This window comes from Schistocerca cancellata, chromosome 11 (genome assembly GCF_023864275.1).
Source record: "Schistocerca cancellata isolate TAMUIC-IGC-003103 chromosome 11, iqSchCanc2.1, whole genome shotgun sequence".
Taxonomy (NCBI): Eukaryota; Metazoa; Arthropoda; class Insecta; order Orthoptera; family Acrididae; genus Schistocerca; species Schistocerca cancellata.
This window is the reverse complement of record NC_064636.1, coordinates 38,022,219-38,036,480: the sequence shown is the minus strand read 5'-3', so window position 1 is coordinate 38,036,480 and position 14,262 is coordinate 38,022,219. Positions and strand designations below refer to the sequence as shown.

Below are 14,262 nucleotides of genomic sequence, written 5' to 3'. Positions count from 1 at the left end.
ATAAGTAATTAAAGTATCAATGAACTGTTATGGCCAACATAGTTTCCAGACATCTGAGTCAGTTGTATGTCTCCTGAATAAAATACCCTTGTGTCCCTTATAATATTGTTCCATCTTTTCTCCTCCTTTCTTACCCAACATTCTCTTAACCTATTTCCAATTTTGATCATGATTTTGATACCTGCGGATGTCATTGCAAATTTTCAAGATCTCTTTTTCCTCTTTCACACCTCTCAAGCACATAATTTTAAATTCTTTATCTCCTCCTCCAAAGTTGTTGGATAATTTACTCCCTAAAGGTAGCCTAGACAAAGCATCAGCAACTACATTGTCTGTGCCCTTAATATATCTGATTTTATAATTGAACTGCTGTAAAAATAAGGCCCAACGAGTAATTCTGTTATGGTACAGCTTACACACCTGGAGACAACATAATGCTTTGTGATCACTATAGATGATGATTTTGTGACTTAGTAGATAATTTTTAAACTTGTTGAACACCCAATGTACCGATGTACAGCCAAAAGTTCTTTCTCATTTACAGTGCATGTATTTTCATTCTTATGCAATACTCTACTAGCAAATGCAAGCTCTGTGTTCATTAAAACCATCAACTTCAACATCCTGAAGTAAATGAGCACTCAAATCAACATCACTGTAGTCTGTCATAATACGAAAAGGTAGAGAGAAATCTGGTCTGAACAATATCTGACTTTGACACAACTTGAAATCTGGAGGTCATGTCCAAACCACTCACGTACTTTACATAATCAGATATCTGTGACAGATCATCCATGTTCCCAGGGTGGTCATTATCTCTGATAGGAAACTTATGAAGATGTCTAAAATCCAAAACAATTCTCACTCTACCATTTCTGTTACTTATCATAACTAAAGGATTATTGTAAACACTCCTACTTCTCTCAATTACCCACCATGTTTCTATTTTCTGAATTTCTAACTCAACATCTATCCTTTTTGAAAATAGTACATTATATGGCTTGAGAAAGAAAAGTTGATGATCTCTAAGGTAAAGCATGCACCGATAGCCTTTCACTTTCCCTGGTATATCATCAGCACATTTCTAAACTCCAATAACAGACTTCAAAGTTGTTCCTTTTGTTGATCATTAAGAATTGTAGCTTCCCTTACTTTAGAATCTACTACACTTTCAAAATCCTGAGCTTCAATCATCAGTCATCATCATCAAACACATTGAACTCACCTTGGTTCACAATGTTTTGCCAACAGTTAAAACATTTACCACGGTTTAAAATACAGATATTAGTTTTCACATAAGTATTACTTTTAGGTTCCAAAATAAACAATTCTTTAGCATTCCCTCCAAAAATAGCCTCAACTTTCACTATCCAATCCATACCAAGAATTATATTTTTTTCCAGACTAGGGATCACTAAGCATCCATGTTCAAAGATTTTGTCTGCTATACTAAAAGTTAACACTACCTCAGATTTTGCCAGTTTGCTTTGCTTGACTGTATCTCCTCTTACCATTACACCTACAATGGTTGTTTCCACAAAATTCTTACTATATTTGATCTTGTCTTAAATTAATCAGATATACCACAAATCGGACTACCTGTATCATTCCAAAAGTTACCTTCCCACTGATCAATCTTAACTTTAATGTAAGGACACCCAAAACCTGAATCATCTTCTCTGTTGTCAGACACTTCATGCGAAAGGTCATTTTGAATTTTATCAGATGGTATGTCACACTGCTTTCACAGGGTTCTATCGACTTACCAGGTATCATAGCATTACTTTGGTTGCTCATGTTGTCATCTGTATTATTCCTAGGGATTGTATTTGATTATTCGATGTTGAATAAATATTATTATTATTAACATTAAATATTGAACACAACGAATAGATTCCATGGCACAACTAACATCTCTTGTTACACAAAGAACACAAAAAACATTACTGTCAAAATTACACTTCCTGCTTAGATCTTCTTTCACTTCAGTCCACCTATTTGGATACATATTCTGACTAACCATAACTAACTTATTCCAGAATACACATTTATCTCTGTTATCATCAGCATGGTGCCAAACTAACTTCAAAAAGTTTCTACCTTTATTCTCTGGGCTCAAAGGTATTCAATGACACTCACTCACAACTCGCATACATCATTTGCCTTATCTGTATTGTCAACATCATTCACAAATAACTCAGAAACTTCATTATTCTTAAACTCTGCAAATACCTGATACTCATCATCATCATCATCATCAGCATATTCCTCCAAAATTGGTTCAATAACAATGTCACTAACAATAAAAGTCTCATTTCCATCAGAGTCATGTACCTCACCTACATTCATTTGCAGTAAGCCACCAGCATCAGACTTGACCTCAGTTACTTCACACCTCTCATTCACATGTACATAAAAAACACCACCTAGTTCAGATGCAGTACAGTCATCACCTGATTTACGTACATCAATAACATCATTAGTACGCACTACATCAAAATTCTCACTACTCTCACATTCTGGTTTGTGATTAGTACCTAGATCACCATAATTCAACATAGTATTCCAAAACTTTTGATCAAAACATAAATGACAAATCTGATATTCCTTCTGTTCAATTTCAGATACATGGGCCATATTATTAACACTGTTATTATTGTCTAATCGCAAGTGTAACTTCGTGATCCTTTGCTTTTTGTGTTTGCTCGCTCCAGAATTGTGGATCTTCATTGAGGCGAACTGCTGTTTCCTCAGTAGTCACTTCTGTGATTGTTTCCTATTAAAAATCCCATGATTATCCCCATTATTTGCATTCTGCTGATGCTCAAAATTTCTCTCCCTATTGACACTTTAATCCTGATAGAAGTTACTGTTATCTCTGTTTCTGTGATTACTGACATTGTGTTTTCTATAACTCTGATTATTGTTGTACATACTTCTTTGTACTGCTCTGTCCAGCCTGTCAAAATATTGTAAAAATTGTTCAAGACAATCATCAGTTCCATGTACTAAATCCCAAGGCAACCTCCCAGGTAATCTGCGGAGATGTTACCAGCCACTGGCTTGTAAACACGTAATAAAACAGTTGACAGCATCGTTTGTTTTTTATCAGTGTGAAATTTAAACCCAGTGTGAGAATCTGTGTTACTTCGTCGCAATGTGTCCAGCTGTTCACCTGTTCCCACAAACTGCATTCGTTAAATGGTAACAGATGGAAAACGATCCGCTGAGGGCCTTCACACACTGCGCATGAGAGGAGACACAGCGCACTCAGGCCGACAGTCAATCCACCGAAGAGTCGGTAAACAGGAAAAAGCTTGCGTCAGCGATAATATTGTGTCTTGCCGCTGATCAGCGCCGATCGCGACATCGAAGACAGTGAAAGCTTCATTTTACGGTGCTCGACTCCGTCATCCGCTCCTCGCTGGCGAGTGTGAAGCTGTGGACACACACCACCTTTCATACGTTCGACCATACAGATACACATATGCTCGGCGCCTGCCTCTACCCCTGCTGTGCTGATGTTCGAAACCCAGTGGACTAGACAATTACATTATCAATGCCTGCAATCAAACACTGATTTCAACATCTCCTCTTGTTGTATTTGAATTAACCTAATTTCCCCAAGATTCGCAATGTTAATGCGATAACTATCCTTATTAAGTTTGGCCAGGTGGAACGACAGCGAACTTTTCAAACACTGTCCTGACAACTTTTTATTTTAACAAACGACAAAACTGCAACAATTCGAGAAATTCCTGCTCTTGCCGCACTGCGCCTCATTTAGCTGGCCGCTTCCGCGGAAGACTGAATATCGGTTTGGCGGGAAGCACATAGCCATCTCACGTGTGGCATTATACTTCAAGAAGTAGCATCCGTAATCTCCGATTTTTACACCGAATAAAGAGCTATGACTTGTGTTTCATCCAGTACAGACATCGAGATAAGAAGCGAGATGTACCAGAAAACTTACTTGTAGAGTAAATTCATAGTAGTGTTCAGAGATTAACTTTCTGTCGTGTCAAATATCTTTGCCATTCGTAGAGCTTTAGATGTGACGACCGACATAGCCTAGATCCCTACTTTGATCCAACCCAAGGATTTAGGAATACGTTGGCCGCATAGCGTGTGCGGTCGTTTGGCTTGGAATTCTCTCTTTGGAAAGAGACTGTCCAGACATTCCTCAGCGCTCCGTCAGTGGGCAAACTGCAACGACTTTTGCTTCACGTGTGTCTGTCGTGGTCGGCAAGCACTTGCATCTTAAGCAGTACCGACAACTCACCACTGTCAACCCAGCCGTGAAAACGCGTATGCAGGTGTAGACACATACTTACGAAAATTTACTTGTTTTCTATACACATCGCGTTCCATAACAGACAACCGGGACGTTACAATATAGGCACTCGCGTCCTGTTTATTACGACCAACTCTCAAACCCCACGTGTTCAGCCCATACCATCGACACAGCTTGCCCTTATACTTTTCTCACTAACATGATACGTTTAGTGTTTTGAAAGATTCCTCCTATTATCAAGTTTAGGTGTTTGTAAGGCGTACTTTTTGTTCTGTTACAGCTTTAATAAACTTTTATAACAAATAAATGGCGTATAACTAGCCGGTCGTTTGGAACACGGCGGGTTACAAGTGCCAAAGGCACAAATTTCCATCGCTTCGTTTTCTACCACGACAATCGAATCGCGCAACTTCTGTAGCCAAAGTGTTGACGTTGTAGTTGCACCGTCATCTGCGAAGTAGTGCTGCAATATCTTCCACATTCCGGCCACGTATCAGTATTAAAGTTGCCTTCATGACGACCCAGAAGAAATATACATTCCTTGAAATTGAAATAAGAACACCGTGAATTCATTGTCCCAGGAAGGGGAAACTTTATTGACACATTCCTGGGGTCAGATACATCACATGATCACACTGACAGAACCACAGGCACATAGACACAGGCAACAGAGCATGCACAATGTCGGCACTAGTACAGTGTATATCCAACTTTCGCAGCAATGCAGGCTGCTATTCTCCCATGGAGACGATCGTAGAGATGCTGGATGTAATCCTGTGGACCGGCTTGCCATACCATTTCCACCTGGCGCCTCAGTTGGACCAGCGTTCGTGCTGGACGTGCAGACCGCGTGAGACGACGCTTCATCCAGTCCCAAACATGCTCAATGGGGGACAGATCCGGAGATCTTGCTGGCCAGGGTAGTTGACTTACACCTTCTAGAGCACGTTGGGTGGCACGGGATACATGCGGACGTGCATTGTCCTGTTGGAACAGCAAGTTCCCTTGCCGGTCTAGGAATGGTAGAACGATGGGTTCGATGACGGTTTGGATGTACCGTGCACTATTCAGTGTCCCCTCGACGATCACCAGTGGTGTACGGCCAGTGTAGGAGATCGCTCCCCACACCATGATGCCGGGTGTTGGCCCTGTGTGCCTCGGTCGTATGCAGTCCTGATTGTGGCGCTCACCTGCACGGCACCAAACACGCATACGACCATCATTGGCACCGAGGCAGAAGCGACTCTCATCGCTGAAGACGACACGTCTCCATTCGTCCCTCCATTCACGCCTGTCGCGACACCACTGGAGGCGGGCTGCACGATGTTGGGGCGTGAGCGGAAGACGGCCTAACGGTGTGCGGGACCGTAGCCCAGCTTCATGGAGACGGTTGCGAATGGTCCTCGCCGATACCCCAGGAGCAACAGTGTCCCTAATTTGCTGGGAAGTGGCGGTGCGGTCCCCTACGGCACTGCGTAGGATCCTACGGTCTTGGCGTGCATCCGTGCGTCGCTGCGGTCCGGTCCCAGGTCGACGGGCTCGTGCACCTTCCGCCGACCACTGGCGACAACATCGATGTACTGTGGAGACCTCACGCCCCACGTGTTGAACAATTCGGCAGTACGTCCACCCGGCCTCCCGCATGCCCACTATACGCCCTCGCTCAAAGTCCGTCAACTGCACATACGGTTCACGTCCACGCTGTCGCGGCATGCTACTAGTGTTAAAGACTGCGATGGAGCTCCGTATGCCACGGCAAACTGGCTGACACTGACGGCGGCGGTGCACAAATGCTGCGCAGCTAGCGCCATTCGACAGCCAACACCGCGGTTCCTGGTGTGTCCGCTGTGCCGTGCGTGTGATCATTGCTTGTACAGCCCTCTCGCAGTGTCCGGAGCAAGTATGGTGGGTCTGACCCACCGGTGTCAATGTGTTCTTTTTTCCGTTTCCAGGAGTGTAAAATTAATATCTGTTTTTACCAAAAGTGTTGTGCACTCTCTGGTGCGGTTAAATAGCCCATACTAGAAAACTGTACTAGAAATTGGTGCGAATCGTACATGTACGTAATCTTTGAAAACTGTGGCCCGATTACGGGAAACACAGTTGCTGTACAAGAGTTATTCTGTTCTGTTAGAATTTTAAATTTGTCAGTGATACACTGACTTTTACGTAGTAAAGCGTTTCCCGTACTCAGAACATTTCTATGAATGATGCATACTATGACTTTTGTTTCGTTCAGGCCGATGCTTCGATGTAAACATCGAAAGTTTCAGCTATTATTAAAGATTTGGAGCCAGTGTAGATGTGGTTATGGAGGCAGTATTTAGGTGCTTCCAGTTTAGTCAGAATTGGTAATATTTGAAGATGGGTTGTCTTCTGGTCAGAAGAAACTATAGCACCTCTTTGTTCCGACAGATTATACTTCACCGTTCCTGGATCCACAACACCCACGAAACAAAACGAGACGCTTCGTGTCAGTATATTTAACGACGTCATTCGTCTCTGTGTATGTCATTCACCTCTCGCAATGTGTACTTCTTTATCTCAGAACTAAGGAAGCGTCTCTAGTTAGTAATGGTAACAGACTTTTCTCAACGGATAAATCTCCGTTTTCAACAGGGAGGTCTCCCTACTGGTGAGACGATGAAGTGATTTGCCAACTCGGGGTAAATCTTCTGTTTTTTTTTTTCATAGTTCCATTGCTTAGAGGAATAGACTGAAACAACATGCACAGCAAACACGATAGCAAATGTTACTTTTTTACGATGAAACTACAGCTAAGAAAAGCCTTCACCTCATCATCGTAATAGCAATTCTTTCCAGTTCACCGCTCTGTAATACGTCAGTATTATACACATGGACAATTACGATGACGATATGTTTATAAATTGCCGCGAAAACAGCTTTGGACCGAAAATTCCGTTACAACTGGGAACGGAGTCGCTCGGGACGGCATTGTTGCGTCAGATGCTGCCCGTGTTCTTGCGAGTTAAGCTTTATTTAACAGGTCAAGATTATTTTGAAAATGTCCATCGCTCTTCTTTTGGTGACCGTATCATTGTCATCGTGCTGCCAGAGAAGCTGTCGACATCTGCGACGCTGTTTCCCCACGTCGGGACGCAAATTATTCGACAAACTGCTCTGTACAACAGCCACCGTACAGGTTGAAATTATTTCTGTGAAATCTGATCTTTGCGGCCTCTCTGATGACACGTAAATGTAAAGCGCTTTTGTTATGTAAAAGAATATCAGTATTCCTCGATCTTTCGTTGATAACAGTACTCTAAAGTTTTTGCGTAAAACGCTTGGTGAAGTATTACACTTAGATGAGGCAAGTAGAATACTACGGAAAATGTTATAAATATGGCGCGCTTCGCAGAATTGACTGTTCCCTTCGCTTCAGGTGTGTTACACATATTCAGGTCTGGGGAGGGCGTCTCTTGCTGATTCACTACGGAGACGTCGCAACATCGACACTCGCGGCTCACTCACTACGAACGAACCTGCCCTGCCAAACACGCCACCCCTGTAATCGAGTGACCCTGACCTCACATTCTTATTACTAAAGCACTGAAGAAACAATTTTTTCCCATTTTAATGTGTCTCATTTCTGCTCTAGTATACACATAATTCACCTTGAAAACGCAAACGGCGGACATATTTCCGACTGGTTTCAACTCTCCCGGTTACAGTTGCCAACTATATAATTATTAATCGCGTGAGCCGTGTAGACGACATGTGTACACATCTGTAACGTCTTCCTTCCCGAAATGGTGCAGTGGTCTGCTCCACATTCCGGTCGTGTATAAAAACAGCCCCGTACTCGTCTTGTTGACAATGTGGAAATGCGTAAAGTTATCATTTTTGTAACCTCTTTGTCAAGTATGCCGTCCATTCTCCATGGTGTTTGAATAGTCGATGCCACAAAAATGAAAAAGAAATAGGTGCGCAACCTATACCTACACTTAATTCATAACCGTACACCAGCAGGCGTAACTTTGGTGGCTCAATAAAACACCTTCGAACGCTTTAACGGGCGTGGATACTTTTGAACATCCTTTAATGTGCAATTTCCTCCTCCTCCTCCTTATATTTTCAGAAGAAATCCATACCCTCCACCATTTGTCAACGTTTCCTCTCCATACTAGAAAAACACCGACAAGTTCGCTGTATCAAGGGCAGTTGCACTGCAGAGACCAGACGCCTAAAAATTATGAAGATCGCAACATGGAGGCTTCTTGAGACTAGCAAAACCTACTAAGGTTTAATACGTAACGATGACTAGAAAAAAGCGATTTCCGAAATTTTCGTCTTCTGAATGTTGCGTCCCTTGTAAACGTCTTATCTTTCGAGCCGTTCACACTGTCTGCTCAGTAAATAGGCTTCATGGAAAATCACAGCAACCATTAAATTCTGGTTGGCAGCTGCGTGGTTCCATATATCATAGCCCATATGTTTTATGTATATATTGAGATACAAAGAGAAGTTAATGTCACCGTACTTAACAGTCTCTGAGTCTACCGAATCACAGACGATATAAAAGAGTACCGTCATTACTCATGGTGATAGGAAGAATGTGACTAACGCAGTTAAATATTATGCTTCGTTTTCAGTGCTATGGCAATTGACCAACAGTCTATACTCTTTGCTTTCCATAATGCCCATTCTGTGGCGTCTCATGATTTGCCCCATAATAACATCGCTGACACTCTTGTCACGACACTTACACATTAACTACTTTACTAGAGGACTTTTTGTAATCAAGTAACGTATTTTACATCTAGTTTTAGTGCTTTTCTTAAACGTATCATACTGAATTTTAAAGGTGCACATCACTACGAACGCGTTCCTTCATTTTGCCGTTTTTAGCACTTTCCACCAAAGATTAAGTGTGCTGGACGCCTGAGAATTCGACCAGCATTTTGTCACGCCTCGTCTACCATATACAGGGTGCGGAAACACAATCTGACCAAAAGTGTAGGTCACAAAGACAGCATCCAATGAAGGAATCTGAGTGTAGAAGCTAGAGGTCGCAATTGAATACCTAAGGCGCTATGCCAGCATGAAAACATTGGTCAGTTCGAACATTTGCTACACATAATTTTATTAATTAAGTGGTGGCTCATTTTCCATTCACTTTCGCCCTTTTAGGTAATATTTAAAAATGAAACACGAACATGTTATTGCCTTCCTTTCTCAAAAGTACAGCTCAAGTCCGATATACATGTAAGTGATATTTTAAATTTATCTTGTTCTCATGGTGACGATTGGTTCTTTATACGTATTTATTCTGTAAATTACCCACCATTCTGAGTAAAGACATATATATGTTGCATGGGGGCTTAATTAAATTTTGGAAATACTTTTTTAATTTTTAGTAGCTGAATGTCCGGCTACGAAGTATCGTAACCGGTTGGCCCTGACTAGTATTAGCACGCAATCTGACTGCGTGGAATAACAACAAAGAATGAAACAAAACTTCCGTTAACACAATTAATTAATTAGGTCCCCAGCAACTATAAAACCTACAAAACAACAAAACACAAATGTAACTGTTCTGTGTGTGGAAGTGTGATTCAACGTACACATCCTTGCAAAAGCGTACATTGAAATGAACACCCAGTGCAATTTCTGATTTCAAGTGCATAAAATATCACAGCCAAGATTCTATTTAGATGAGAAAATTTTCAAAGTTGCCATGTGGAGAATGGTATACTAGACAACAATTATTATAATAAGATTTAATAAGTCCGAAGCAGCCAACTCAAAATCTAGGTCCACACAGTAGCTTTTTAAATCAATTTCTTTAACACTAGATTTTCTGTTGGTATATTTAGATACATCACCGAAGGAAGCAGGTGTTCTGCACCATGCACTTATTGAATTTAGGCATTCAATTCAGTTATACTACCCTGCTTCTTGTGCTGATAACCAATATTTACACACACAGTAAAATTGGCTTCACTTCTATAAAAAGTGATAACACATTAAGTTTAGTTCTAAGATACAGGCATTATGGGAGTAACTTTCTGAGCACTATGTGACCCGTTTACACTTAATTCTTCTTTCTGTTTGTTACAGAAAAGATTATTTCACAGGAATATTGGCGACACTATGGAATAAAAAAAACGACACATCACAATATTTTTGGGCCATGTAGCATTATCCATTACATTATATCTAAGCTCAGGGTAAACTATATCACAGGAATATTGGCGACACTATGGAATAAAAAAAAACGATACATCACAATATTTTTGGGCCATGTAGCATTATCCATTACATTATATCTAAGCTCAGGGTAAACACTTTCAAGATTTTCACCTTTTTTTTTTTTTTTTTTTGCTGGAAGCTAAAGACGTTTTCTAGAGTTGTACAAATTATAACTCTGTTCAGGTCTAGCCATGATCTTTTTTCACCATACAGCATTCCTTATGCAGGTTTTCAACACGGCTGGAACTATACTATGGCTACTTAAAAGCCGCTTTTCGTCGTCCAAAATATTAAAAATACTTCATATTCCCCGGTTTGGTCCTCCTACATGTGAATGCGAAATAAACCGAGGTAGCAGACTTATGAGCAGTATAGCCTTGTGTTAACCTTTTAACCACATTTATTTTCCATATTTTACGCACATTTCGTTATAACAACTAAGATCCACAGAAAGAAAGGGGAAAAAAAACCTGACACTAATCGGCAGAATATTTCGGCGAATCTGTACGCACATATATCAATATCGTAAATTTCAGTATGGGCCTACTGCGGAAATTTTACACTATTCTGTTTATTGAACATGAAGGACTAAATCATAAGATGGAAATTACTTCGTGCTTAACTAATTCCTTCAGTATTCACGTGTGCAACTCAGTGATCTCCATACTGATGCAACTGCACTGCATGGAAACCGTCCTCGCAGCAAAGTGTTTACTATTGGTGGGCAGGAAATCGCGTATCTGTTAGAAATCACAGTGACTGAGAAGTCACAGATATCACAGTAGCAACTTTACAGAATCTAACTGCGATTTCAGTCACAGTTAGCAGTCGCAAGTAGTATTTCATATTCAAAGACGTGAGCCATCTATTGCTCGAATTTAGCACTGCTTTCTGCGATTTCAGTGACAAGTCGCAACTAAGAGTCGCAAGTAGCAACTAAAAAGCGCGGTTAACAGTGGCATCTGTTGGCCAAAGTTCGTACTACGTCCATCTCTTCGATACGGTATCGGGTCTAACTGCGATTTCCGTGACAAATCGCAACTAAGAGTCGCAAGTAGCAACTAGAAAGCGCGGTTAACAGTGCCATCTTTTGGCCAAAGTTCGTACTACGTCCATCTCTGCTATGCGGTATCAAGTCTAACTGCGATTTCCGTGACAAGTCGCAACTAAGAGTCGCAAGTAGCAACTAAAAAGCGCAGTTAGCACTGCCATCTGTTGAGCAAAGTTCATACTACGCTATTCGCTACCGAGTCAAACTGCGATTTCTGTGACAAATCGCAACTAAGAGTCGCAAGTAGCAACTAAAAAGCGCAGTTAACATACTTTTCTAGTGTCATCTGTTGACCGACGTACGTACTTCGTTATGAGAGCCTTGTGCCTCACGAGTTCGATGTGCTGTGTGTGCATATGAAGGGCTTATTTCAATAGTGGTACAGGTCCATTTTTGTTCATTTTGAGATACAGAGTCGTAAAGTTAAATGAGCGCTGACAAATCTGCATTTGAGATACCAGAAATATTCAAGCATATGGCTTCTTGCTAGAGGTGAACCTTTATTTATGTTTGTTTGGATCACTAATTTCAGACGCATTATAGACAGAAAAGTGGAGGTGATGGACTTGTACTACTATTGAAATAAGCCCTTCATATTATATGACGACATGCACATTCAGCATCAGTTATGGTTGGTCAAATACTGCTGTGACTCTGAATGTATTATATTAATAAGAAGCAACATTGCCTTTTTCTCCTGCAAATATCTAGTAACGTAACAAATGTGTTTGATTCTGCTTCCAATATGACAGTTTTGGTTAATACTCCACATGCCTACAGGACTTTGTAGTGTTAACACAGCAGAACTCAGACATCTGTATAAGTGTAGAGAAATGAAAAGAGTCATATGAATGCCTCACTTTTGTTCCGACACAGTTCAAGACTCGGGAGAAAAGTTTTACACCTGGTGTTCTACATGGCAACTTCAAACACAAGAACTTTTTGCCGACACTACTACCACCTACATAAGTAAGCTTTTCCTGTGTTACTTTCAAGTAATGCACTTCCTATTCCTGATTTAACTGGAAGATCTGTACTTCCCACTTTCATATCAACAGCCTCAAAATGCATATTGTAGACTTCGGGATAAGTTACAGGTCAGTGTCACACCAAGATTGTGGAGAAAGGGGGGGGGGGCGGCATGTCACTCTCCAACAAGTGTTTACCAATAAGTAAGTGGCGGAAAATTATGGGTATAGGGTGGCTTAAACATGTGGAAAATGAGATTTTTATTATTCACTCACTGTATTTGACATTTATTATTCCTTTAAAATCGCACAACAACTTCAATAGAACACAGTTTAATCATTCACACACTTATTTCACAATTATTTCACTTTTAAACTGCAAATCCTCTAAGAACTGTCTTGAATCTTCACTAGTCTCTCTCAAAAACAGCCTTGATGTGGATAGATACGTACAGCAACCAGTAATCAGAGTCAGAACTGTGTCTGCAAAAACACAAGGATTATTAAACAATTTTTGCTGTCATTAATTACTAGCAATATAATTGACAGAGTAGATTGCTAATATTTGCTATAATGAATATCACATTTGCAAGAACGATCACACTGAAGTAATTAAGTCCATCGAGACGCTTAGAAACTAACCTCTCGTCTGACGAAAACGGTCTAAAGACACAGTGGCAATTTCTTCAGATCTGTTGACAATGATATTTTGAGTTATCACTTTACTGAGTGACTGAAATGTAGTTCAGGTACCTGTGAACATAACAATATGTTACAATTCATTTTCTAAATACGAACTATTACGGTACTGTACGTCTACTTACATATTAATTACACTATTAATATTTTCACAGTTGTTTCTTTAATACAAAATTAAAGCCAACGGAAGAAAAAACGTAAAACATACTTGCCAAAGACAGGTTTGTTGAGATGCAATTTTCTGTGTTGACAGATGTAACTTTCTCATACGGTGGTAAGTCGCAGAAATCGCAGGAATCACAGAAATCGCAGAAGTAGCAGAAGTCACAGAAATCGCAGAAGTAGCAGAAGTCACAGAAATCGCAGAAGTAGCAGAAGTCACAGAAATCGCAGAAGTAGCAGTCACAGAAATCGCAGAAGTAGCAGAAGTAGCAGAAATCGCAGAAGTAGCAGAAATCGCGGAAGTAGCAGAAATCGCAGAAATAGCAGTGGCGGAGGGATACACGACCTATGTTCCTTAACTGCGACTCTCAACTGCGACAAATCACAGTTAAGAATCACAGATACTCAAAAGTAGCATTCACAGAAATCACTGATATCGGAAAATCGCAGTTTAGCCCATCACTAGTGTTTACTGAAGGGACAGTCACGTGACTTCCGGCAGCCAAACGTCAAAACAGCCCATTGCGTACTGTCGGGAGACACTCCCGCGAAGTGTCGCGACTGTTACGTTAGACTGCTTTTGGCCGAACTGGCAACGCAGCATCGTGACGTCAGCGCTGGGTGCGGCAGCTTGGCCCAAACCTCCGCGCTGTGTATTTACGGTTCAATTCTGGCAGAGAAGTCAGGCGGGAAGTGGGCAGCGCGTAACTCAGCGAGTGTTCTCTACTCCTCTACAACAAAACAGAAAGGTAAGGTGGGCAGCTGGCCTAGCCTAGAGTTACTATGAGCTGCGAAGATGGCCGCGTTTATGTCGTTTTGATTCGCTCTTACCACACAAACATCGAGTAACACCTGGTGTATAATATAGCGGTTGC

General features: G+C 41.1%; 1 protein-coding gene and 1 long non-coding RNA gene across 2 annotated transcripts in view; one reads left to right on the top strand and one right to left on the bottom strand.

Annotated features, from left to right (window-relative positions):
- Positions 1-14,262, top strand: part of LOC126108485 (ankyrin-3-like) — a 512,755-nt gene that overhangs the window by 384,943 nt on the left and 113,550 nt on the right. The gene's annotated exons all lie outside the window — the stretch shown is intronic.
- On the bottom strand, positions 12,860-13,589 carry LOC126108490 (uncharacterized). The gene is made up of 3 exons (XR_007523535.1): positions 13,434-13,589; positions 13,169-13,279; positions 12,860-13,009 (listed from the first exon to the last, which is right to left on the bottom strand). It is a non-coding gene; the product is annotated as an uncharacterized LOC126108490 (long non-coding RNA).